The sequence below is a fragment of the Thamnophis sirtalis genome, unplaced genomic scaffold (assembly GCF_051295495.1).
Source record: "Thamnophis sirtalis isolate CommonGarterSnake01/CBP01778 unplaced genomic scaffold, rThaSir2_p1.2 scaffold_2, whole genome shotgun sequence".
Taxonomy (NCBI): Eukaryota; Metazoa; Chordata; class Lepidosauria; order Squamata; family Natricidae; genus Thamnophis; species Thamnophis sirtalis.
Window position 1 is genome coordinate 151175227 of NW_028261382.1, and position 10661 is coordinate 151185887.

Consider the following 10661-nt stretch of genomic DNA (forward strand, 5'->3'; position numbering starts at 1 on the left):
AGGGCTCGGTCTTGTCCCCCCTCCTATTCAATATCTACATGAAGCCACTGGGTGAAATTATTCGCCGGCACGGGATTAAATACCATCAATACGCGGATGATACTCAGTTGTATCTCTCCGCCCCTTGCCAACTCAGTGTAGTGGTGGAAGTGATGTGCCAGTGCCTGGAAGGTGTCAGGGTCTGGATGGGAGTGAACAAACTCGCACTCAATCCTGACAAGACCGAGTGGCTGTGGATGTTGCCCCCCAAGGACAGTCCAAATATTCCATCTCTAAGCCTGGGGGGTGAAACCTTACACCCCCTCAGAGAGGGTCCGCAACTTGGGTGTCCTCCTGGACCCGCAGCTGACATTAGAGCATCACTTGTCAGCTGTGACCAGGGGGGCTTTGGCCAGGTCCGCCTGGTGCACCAGTTGCGGCCCTATCTGGATCGGGAGGCACTTCAAACGGTCACTCACGGCCTCTTCACCTCAAGACTCGACTACTTTTTCTGCTTTCTGTCCTTGAAAATGACTTTTTTTGAAAACAATAACAATAAACTCACTAACCTTATGGATTAATATACAAACAACGGCAATTTACAAAGAATGTGAACAGGAAACATAAAAAGAAAAAAGGATGCTTCCATTTATAATATTCCCACTTCCTATCCTGTAGCATTCATTCTTCCCTTCTGCATGTCAGCATTTCGACCTTTCCTCTTGTTTTATTATCTTCCATGTACCGGGAAAGCAAATGAAAAACAAATGACATAGTAACTTATATACAGGAACAGAGGCAGTTTCCTTTAATGGTCTGTCACTTCCTTTCCCAACTAAAAAGCAGATATAGGAAAGTCAACTCCATCATGCACATTAAGAAAAGCAAAACATAGTATTTCCATCTTTGATTGGCAGGCTCTGATAGGCAGACTTGGCTTTGTCTGCCTATGCCTATTTGGCTTTTTTCTTTCTATTCTGGATTCAGTATAAAGAATTACATCAATCTAATAAAACATTATCTTTTCTCTGCTGTAATTGGCTTGGTTTAATTAAAAAAATCTAGTAATGGACTGTTATTTTAATATATTAAAAAGCAGCACTTTGACAAAGGAAGGGCAGGCAAGACATGATAGATTCAATGTTTAGCTCAGTTACCATGTCTAATCACATCCCAGTACTATTCATATTCTGCATGTGAACAATTGGTGAGACACATGTAGTGGCTTAAATGCATAAATCATTTTTGAAGGAGAATGGATTAAATTATATTTAAAAAAAAACAAAACACCACAATTTTAAAAGATGTAAACATAATGTAATGAAATTGTTCTATTCATATTTGGTTAAATAGGAGTATTTATCAAATTAGAACAGCCCAAAATTATGCCAACACCAGTTGACAGTGCCTTTTTACAACTTCTTTCACACTCATGCAAAGTTAAATCAATTTGGCACTCTTTCTGCTAACCAATTGTGTCCTTAAAGTGTAAGAACTATTCATTGAGCTGAATTGCTCTATTAAGGACTGTTAGTTGGCATGGGGAATACTGAGTTGACTGACAATGTGCTTCAGTCACCAAGAAATTGCAGCAAGATTTTCTAAAAAACACAGTTGGGCTCTATTTAAATGAAGCTAAGTAAATAGAGAATGTTTCCGGAAGAGACTAAAGGTTTGGTGGCCTTATGGCTTAAGTCATATTTGAAAACAAAACCAAACATGGGTATATTTTATTTTTAAAATGCACTAATTGAATATTGTATCTTCAGTTACCCTTTTGCCTTTTTTAAATGAAGAGTATTTTGTATTATTACCAATTATAAACAACTATTTACAAAATTGTGGATTGTTAAAGATTCTAATACTTTAGCAATAGTGCAATACAATGCACATCAACTCAGAAATAAATCCCACAGAATTAAATGGGGTTACTCACAATGTAAGTAGATTAATTCCTATGGAATTTATTATTTATTCAACATGTTTATAAGAAATATGTAACATTAAATACACACACGATATGATATATAATACTGGTAAATTAAATAGCTCTTCATTAATAATTTCACTTCACACAGGTACCATATACACTATGCAAACATATCTAATATAATGAAAGAAATAGTTGCATGGTCCATTTCTGGAAAAGCCATCTTTAAATTCAAAAGAACTTAGTGATTATTGAGTAAGAATCTATTGCCTCTATTGAATAAACAGTTTATAAAAGTTTTACTCTACGTTGCAGTCAATCCTGAATTAAACTGATTATTGAGAGCTGATATGCACATTGTTGACTAATTATATATAGTGTGACAGAAAACTATTCAATGGAATAACCCTATTAAGTGCTTTATTTTAATTAATTTTAATTATATATTTACACTGAATTAAATAAACTTAATTTTTGCCCTTGCCCTGTCCACATTAGTTATTTGAATGTAATCCTTAATAACCTACTCGAAAGCCAAGTACATGTATTAGATGAAAGTGATTACATGCTTCTGCACTGAACTAAGTCATTTTTAATGTGGCTTCAATCAGATTTTAGGACTGAAAGATACTTACATCATGAATTTTAATTGCCCTAGCAATTTTAAATATCATGACACTGGTATTTTAGTTACTTTTTCTCAGTGAAATGTAACTCACAGGATTGTGGTGATTAAAAAATTGAAAAATAATCCTCATATAAGCTTCTTTGAGGTCCCAAACAAAAGTGAGATATAAATGTAATGAATAAATAAATAGTATCTTTTTGTATTAATAATTGCTATGCAAATTGGACAGCAAAGATGACTAACAAGCAAGTACTGGAGCGCATAACATCAGAAATGTCACTAGAAGGCAAAATCACAAAACTGTCTCTCACTTTGCCATGTCAGGTGGAGGAATTCACTGGAGAAAGCAATTATGTTTAGAAGAATTGTGGTAAAAGGAAACCAGGCCATCAAAGAACAAGGTGGCTGGACACTATCAAAGCTGACAACAGAACATAGAAAAACTCAAAGAAATAGTGCAAGATCGGAAGACATGGAGAGACCTGACCCATAAAATCACCAAGAGTTGGACCAACTTAATAGATGACATCATTATCATCCTCATTACCACGGCAATTAAAGTTTGGTTAATTGGTTGCCTTTTTACTGATACACTGATTCAAGAAAACAGCAATATTAGACATTTCAAACATTTTTCTGTCTCATATCACTAATTTGAATTTCTAAAGGGTTCAGATATCTTCAGTATTGCTCATATCAACACAGTGTTGCAGTGCTTTAAACCCCAAGCCTTGTAGTTTTTCCTGTAGAAGAATAGATTTGCTGTTTTGCCAGACAGGATACATTTCTATGACAGTTAAACTTAATCATGTTAGTTATGTGAACTGCAACATTTTTAATAATATATGAAGAATTACCATAAGTATCTATTTATATATGATGATGTGAGAGAGGATATTATATTCTATGTTGAGGTTATCTCTGATGAAAGAGTCAGAAGGCAAAAAATCAAATATAATAGTAAATGTGTAAAACTATAAAAATTCCCCCAAAATTCTTGAGGGTTTTTCTTTATTTATTTTTGCTGCAGCTAACATGACTACCACATTATAAAACCCCATTTAAGTTTAACATTAGCTAGTTTAGAGTTAATCGAGATTGTTGACATCCAGTCCTAATAAATTGGGAGATATTACAAATATTCTAGAATATGTAGTGCCAATAAACAGCTCAAGAAAGGCTAAGTTGCTATTAATTTATATGAAATGTGGATGATGTGGTGCAAATACACTGGAGTTGTTCACAGAAATATTTGGCAAACATTTAAAAACTGTAATGAGGGCATGATGGATCATCTCTGTTCAGCAGGAGCTAATGAATGTACATCCAATTCCTGATCCAGAATAATGTCCTGTTTATAATTTCTGAAACATTCACTCAACAAATTGACCCAAATGAGAGGGCATGTTGTACCTAGAAGACTCATCCATTCAGGATCCTACATTGGCAAAATCTTTAAAAGAGATTGGCATTTTAAATGTTTCTATCTAGAGATTGAAATGCGTGACACCTTCCTGATCTGAAAATGAAATGACCAGATGAAATAGCTGCTTGACAATGTAATTATGGGGTTTATGTGGAACAGAAAAATAAAGGAAAATGCCAAGAAACTTAGTCCATCTGTCTTATAGTTGATTGAAAACTTATTATCTAACATCTCTTGCATTGGCACAATATGAGAATATTGTACTATGTATACACACAAAAACTTCAACTTTTTGGAGGGAAAGAGGCAATCACTGCATAAGGGGTAAGGTATAAAAGAGCACCAAAGCAAAACCACTCTTAATCCTGTCTTAGAAATAAACATTTTGATCTCTAGTTCACATAAGTACCATATGTAACTATTTATATTTTTTAAAAATGCAAATAACAAAACCTTCCTCAAATCATTTTTTTTCATGTAAATTACAAAGTCCATTGTATGACCAGCAGTAATAAACAGAGCATTTTTAACTGTTCCTCCAAGGAGACTTTTCCATGAGAGTTAATTGTAATAAGTGATGGCATAGGAGCATCAAACTATGGAGCATCATAACTCATTTGCTAGTTCCTGTCAGTCATATACAGGCAAAGAACATACTGCTTTTATTTTCTATCTCTAATACCGTTTAGTAAAATCTATTCAGGTTAGATGCTTAAATATAACTCTGATGAACTCTTCTGTTATCAGGACTCTGAATTCGTAATCACTGGTTAAATTGCGTTAAATTTTACTGGAAACTGGTTAGCCCATAAACATCTGATTGATTGACTGGAACCTCACGTCTTCAGAGAATCTGTGTGATTGATTCACCTCTCTAATTGGCACAAGATTTTTCTGCATTAAAGTCCTCTTCTGTAGCATAGGACAGGGCATCTTAATTAACAGGTATAATAAGAGTCCTGCTATTAAATTGTGAAGTTTTTCAGTGATGACTAGATAGATAGTAAAAACTCAGTGACATTCTTCCACTTGGGTCAATATATAGGAGTTTCTTCATACTACAGGCTTGACTTTTGCCAACTTCCTCTCTTTTGATTCTGTCATAATCGCTCTTTCCCCAGGCATGCAAAAATGAATTGGGACTTCTTTCATGATCACTAAACTTGTATAATGAGTTAATAGGCGTTACAGTGCAAGGGCAGTCATTATTTCTTTATTGCTTCTTCTAGTTGCTGAGTTCCTGGTTTGCAAAAGGTTTCTATTCTCTTCAACCTGGCTCCTGATGGAGCCTATCTGTTTACAGTATGTAGGTAAAATGACAAATAAGAGAAGTTGTACTATGAAGTGGCATAAGAGGATTTAAATCTATCTATGCAAAAATTCCTCCCCCCCCCACTTTGGTGATTTTATTACGTGCCATGAAATGATATAGAATAGAGCATACTATGTTTTCCCACCACTACACTCAATGGATTTCATCTATGTTTAATTGGCATGGGTGCATTAACATGCCATACTATAATTTAAGAGGGTTGGTACTGTTGCCACAGCTCTGTATAACTGTTTATGAAGATTCTCAGTCATCCAGGTCATGGTTGTCCCAAAGGTGCTTTTTCAAAAGGCAACTGGACTTATTTTTCCTGAAGACATTTTGTTTCTCATTCAGGAAGTTCTGAGTCACAACTGAAGAAGCTTCCTGGATGAAAAGCGAAACATCTTCAAGGAAAAACAAAGTCCAGTTGCCTTTTGAAAAAGTACCTTTGGGACATCTATTATAAATACTGCCTTTGACTTTATGCCATACTTTCCTTTTAAAACTTAATCATGTTGGCTATGATTGGCCATATGACTGACACATTGGATTATTTATTAGGTTTATAAGCCTGTTGCTTTGACCTGCTAAATGGAGAGAGAGTGATCAATATGTATTTTTAATTCAGGTGAAACAGTTCTATCTTCAGAAATTTCATTTATCAAGGTAACAGGTAATTCTTGGTTTATTAGCACAATTGGAACTTGAATTTCCATTACTATGTGATGTGGTTGTAAAGTGTGATATCACATCACATCATCACTTATTAACTGCAATCCTGGTTGCCACTCTAACTCCAGACACATGGGTTCTTAAGTGGAGAGTCCCAGGTAAGAAGCACAGGTGTGCTGTGGGTAATGGGGGAGGCCCTGGGAGACTTGGTGCCTGATTTCTGGGAATGCTGCAATGTGTGTGAGCTCAGGGAGGCTAGGGAAAGAGGGTGTGATGTTTGTGCATGCATATGTGCAAGATAAGAAAGGCCAGGAAAAGAATATGCTGTGATTCAAGGACTTCATGATATGCCATGGCCCTAAGACCAGAAGCTGAAAAATAACCTGACTGATAGGCTACTGATACCATCAAGATGCTGAGAAATTAGGCATATTTCTAGGATTCCTATTTCTGATTATGGATTCACCTGTAGGAGAAATTGTGGCAGTCCTATCTCAGAATCTATAGGAATGTCCAAAGGAAAAAGGGAAATATAATTTTCTAAGGCAAATATGGGATGGAGAATGAATTACAGGTGAGAATAGATTATTCAAATGTAGATTATTCAAATATAGCTAACTAAATGTTGCTGGTTTGGAACATAACAGATCATATTTGTCATTGCATACCTAGAATTATCAATGCAAGTACCAAATCATGTAAATTCTCAGATAAAATGAGAGTAGGTAGGAGGTGTGTTTCCAAGACAACATATTGCCAGAAATATGCAGTAAGGTTGAAGCACTTTAGTCAACTCAAAATATTTTTCAGATTAAACAAAAGACTCCATACATTAAAACAAAATAAAGAAATGGTTAAAAAAGGCACAAATGAAAGGCATAAATACACAAAATCTGAGGTTTAATATTTTTATGTTGGTGAGTTTATTAGATGTTGCATTAAAATAAATGGAAATGCTTTCAAATACATGCACTTAGCCAGTATAGATTCCCCAATCTATAATAGTATCAAAATTCCTCTGCTGTGTCAGTGATTCTTAAGCAATAACTCAGCCTAGGATGCTTACCAAACTTCAAAAGTACTGCTTGTTTCTTCTGCTTTGCTTTTAAATGAGATACTTTTTTAAAGTGTTATGTCATTATAGAATATAAGAAACAATGAAAACTTTCCAAGATGTCTAAAAGTTTGGAATTTATACAAGAAATGAATACTTAAAATTCATTGTTCTTACAATGTTCTTTTATCAAAATAGTGATATAAAATTGTAATTGTTATAACAACTGGGAAAACACTGGCCTTGTTCACATGGCACACACCAGAAGTAAGCAGGTCACATGAACTTGAAAAGTAGTTAGCATCCCAAACAATGAACCCTAATTGAATTCAATGTGGCTCCAAACAGAACCGGTTTGAAGTTAAATTCCTCCTGCCTTCTTTAGAACATGTTCTCCAGACATCATGCAAAGAGGCTTAATACATACTTTGTACATTCTCTTTCACCTATGCTTTATTTATACAACAGAACTGGTCTGGATTGGATAATGCAGTGAGTTATATTCTGGTTTAGCAAAAACAAACAATCATATTCTTGACTTATGATTCTGATTTGCAAGGAAAATCAGAAGGTCTGATTCAGACCTTAACACAAAACAAACTAAGGGTGAAAACTTTGCTTGTTAGCTGCTATCATTGGTAGCAATCCAGGTGTAAGATTTGATTGTTTTTTAACAGGCTGAAATTCTAAATAATTCATACTGTCCAAATCAGTTTTGACATTAGATATTTCACCTCACAAGATTATAATCTGAAGTATAAGTATATAGTGGTTAATTAGTTTAAAATACCACGCCCAACTTCACAGTTGATTAGAAAGTTTTAATTGTGAAATTATTTATATAAATTACATGACTTATAGCATTTGTAAACAATTCTAGCTTTTTTCATAAATACTTATTTTAAAAAGGTTCCTGTGTTACATTTGGACAGTAGATTAGCCTTTTTTCTCCTTAGAAGCCCTTAAGTCACATATAAATGCATACTGAATAGTGATTTTTCAGAATAGTATATTAATTGTTGGACTAAAAGACATATTTTTAACAAATCTTTACAATGTTTAAATTGGATTAACTTGAAATTCCCTTATATCATGTCAGAGAAAAGGACCCTCTACCTCAGTATTGCCTACACCAAGTAGAAGCATCTCTAGGGTCTAGACTTTGTCTGTGCAAATTGTGTACACTAGTAAGGTATCACAACACTGTTTTAAACAAATTCGAGCTTCTAAAGTACTGATGATTTTATTAAGCCCAAAGAACCTCTCCTTGAATTTATTTTAGGTCTTGTCTATATCACATTAATGAAACATTTTCTCTACTGCTTTACAAAGTGTAATATGTTAAATTGTTTTGACTTAATTCATTGTAAGTTACTTTGACTAATAATTTAATTTGTAATATTTTATTAGATAGTATGCCTTATTTAATACAACTTGAAGTAGTGCGCACAAATAATTTAAGTTCTCCCTTTTAAGATATGCAATGGGAGTCTCTTACAAAATGTACATGAATTCCCAATACATATATTAACTATAATGAGGCTAAAGCCAAATCCCATAATTTAAAATCCAAATATACATAGGATATGGAATAGGATGCACATTCACTTTCCTAGGTAGACAAATGTTTACTTCTTTTTAAAAAATAAAATATAAAGTTTGTCAGTTTTGATAGTAATTAGGAGAAATTGATCAAAATGTGTCAGAAGGTGACACTAAGAAATTTAACAGAAATCAATGCAAATCCTGTATATGTTGTATTGTACATTGTCTTTCCAATCTAAAGTACAGTATTTCCCTAATTGTCTATTTTCCTTGTATTATTGTACAATATAAACCATTTACCACAACAGAAGAAAAAAGGCAAGGACTTGAAGGAAGTCCAAGGTTTTTTTTTTATAAATCTCATATTAAAATTTAATGAGTCTTAAAACCTGGCTCAAGTTTCTCACTTAATTGGTTGGCAAATAAGCTACATCTACATTGGGACCGAAGTTAAAAAATCAATGCTCAGTTATTCTCGATTACAACGCTACTTTTTGCTACTTTTGTTGCAGCCCTGCTCTGCTTAAAACGATTTACGCCCAAGCCATGAGAAACGACCTTTGTAATCTTAGCAACAAAAGACACACTTGAGACGATCTACGTACAATCACGGGGCACGAACTTATCTAGTCGACCACTTAGCAGGAAAAGTGACAACGAAGGGAGAGCAACGAACGATTCGAACCTCCCCGTATCCTATTTCCTCCTCCGCCTTTCCAACGAAAACAAAAGGGATTGAAAAAAGAAAAACCAAACAAACCCGAGTGCAACAACTTGTCGGGAAAGTCGGTCACAACGATCCCCCCTCTCACCCCCCCCTTCCCGCTGGCCTCAGACTCGCAGGTACAAGCAAAGCAAGGAGAAAACAAACGGGCCACCGGAAGAGAAATGGGAGAAGAAAGAGAATCCCAGGGCTTTTTTTTAAAGGACGAAATGCCGAAAGGAAGCCTTTGAAGGCTTTCCACGCCGCGCGAGGGCTGCACGCGCAATCGCTCCTGGAAAAACCCTGCCAAGTAGAGAGGAGGGGAAAACTTCCAGTAAAAACTTTTTTTGTGGGGGGGGGAGAAGGGAGACCCTCCTCGTCCCGCGCAGGTCTCCCAAAGCTGCTACTTGCAGGCGCGAGGCTGCTACGAAGCGGACCGAGCAGCTTCCCCCACGGGCTGTGGGCAGGATCGTGCGGGGCCTAGAGTTCTCTAGGCGCCGGCGCCGCCGCGCAACAAGAGCGGAGAGGGAAAGGCTCGGGGAGGAGGAGGAAGCGCTGGAAAGTCTCCTCACCTGCTGTCCGTGGGTCACTCCGGGAGAAACCGCCGAGCCTCCCCCTCGCAGGGGAGAGGGCGCTCTCGCTTCCGCTTCAGAACGAGCGGAGTTGGTCCGGCGGCGAATCTCGCTGTGTGGAGGGGGGGGGGGCTCGCGTCTCTGCTACTCCTCGGACTCAGCTACAGTCCGACGTGCCACAAGCGCCCCATAGCCTCCGGCCAGGGACTCCCAGGGAAACGGCGAGCCCTACCGTCGCCTCCAGAGGCCGTATCGCAAGCCCAGGCCGAGAGGAGAGGGAGGAGCCGGGATGCTCGCCTTTCCACACGCGCACCAGGAGGCGGGCGGCGAGGCGTCGGGTCCCCTTCAAGGCAGCCCCAGTTCATCATCCCGACCTAACATGGCGGCCGCCGGAGACCCGGCTAGGGAAAAGGGAGAGAGGAGGGGGTGGAGGCGGCGGCAGCTGTTGCTGAGAAGCAACTCCGGCTCTCCCGACGCGGCGGAGGCAGCTTCTACTTTCGTAGCTTCACTTCCAACAGCGCCCCCTTCCTCTGGGAGCCGGAAGCCCTGACCTCCCGCTGCCGGGGGTGGTTGGTTGGAGGTCAGGACCTGCAACGTTGAGAAGGGAAGTGGGTATTTCTTGAAAAGGAGAGTGGGAAGGGAGCAGGCGATTCTGAAACCGCAAAGTTTCTAGGACAAGTTTCGTTCCCAATAGCAGCAGCGTTAAACTTTTTCAACATGTGCAAAATGCTGCCCGCGTTAATCCCCACGAGCAGCTTCACCTTATGCGGTGCTGTAAATCCATATTTCCACTGAGCGAGGGTGAGGGCTAGAGACTGCTGAGAAAATAAACCTTGCTTC

General features: G+C 37.7%; 1 protein-coding gene across 1 annotated transcript in view; it reads right to left on the bottom strand.

Moving 5' to 3' along the window:
• YES1 (YES proto-oncogene 1, Src family tyrosine kinase) overlaps positions 1-9993 on the bottom strand; it is a 65136-nt gene extending 55143 nt beyond the window's left edge. The window contains exon 1 of the mRNA XM_014070102.2: positions 9822-9993. The gene's annotated coding sequence lies outside the window, so the exon portion shown is untranslated. The remainder of the gene's footprint in view (positions 1-9821) is intronic.
• Positions 9994-10661: the final 668 nt, after the last annotated feature.